Source organism: Myotis davidii, unplaced genomic scaffold, assembly GCF_000327345.1.
Source record: "Myotis davidii unplaced genomic scaffold, ASM32734v1 scaffold2100, whole genome shotgun sequence".
Classification (NCBI taxonomy): Eukaryota; Metazoa; Chordata; class Mammalia; order Chiroptera; family Vespertilionidae; genus Myotis; species Myotis davidii.
The window spans coordinates 827,680-828,285 of NW_006292458.1; positions in this window are offsets into that span (position 1 = coordinate 827,680).

The following is a 606-nucleotide window of genomic DNA, read 5'->3' on the forward strand; positions in this document are numbered from 1 at the left end:
CCCTCGCCGCGGCAGGCTAGAGTCCGCAGTGCGCACGCGCGGCCGCACCAAGCCTTTGCTCCTGCACCTGGAGATTTGGGCTCCAACCGCTTCTGTCCGCGAGACTCTTCTCGATGCTCCGCCCCTTCCCCTAACACACTTCCCGGATCTTGCGCGCATGCGGCTATGCTCCGATGTACCCCTCCGCCTTCTGACAAAGAGTCCCTATGTGAATAGTGTGGTAACCTGGTCTCGTCTATTAAATCAGTCACTGTTCGCTGAGCGCCGGATGTATACTAGGCACTGTGTGGGCTCTAGGAATATAGCACGTGACTAAAGGAAACGCTTTCTTGGAGCTTACATGGCATGAGGGGGGACAATAAAAGCGTTTAAAAGAATAAGTATAATTTCTGAGAGTGGCCTGCGCCATCAAGAAAAACAGAACAGAGAAAGGGGATGGGCAGTGAAAGCCGCTCTGTTTTAGAAAGGGTGTTAATGGAAGGTTTTTCTAAAGAAGTGACATTTGAGCCAAGGCCCCAGGGAAGGGAGATCTGGACGGGGGTGACAGCAAGTGCAAAGGCCCTGATTTAGGGGGGAAGGGGGGGGAGTTGGGGGGGGCAGGAGTCC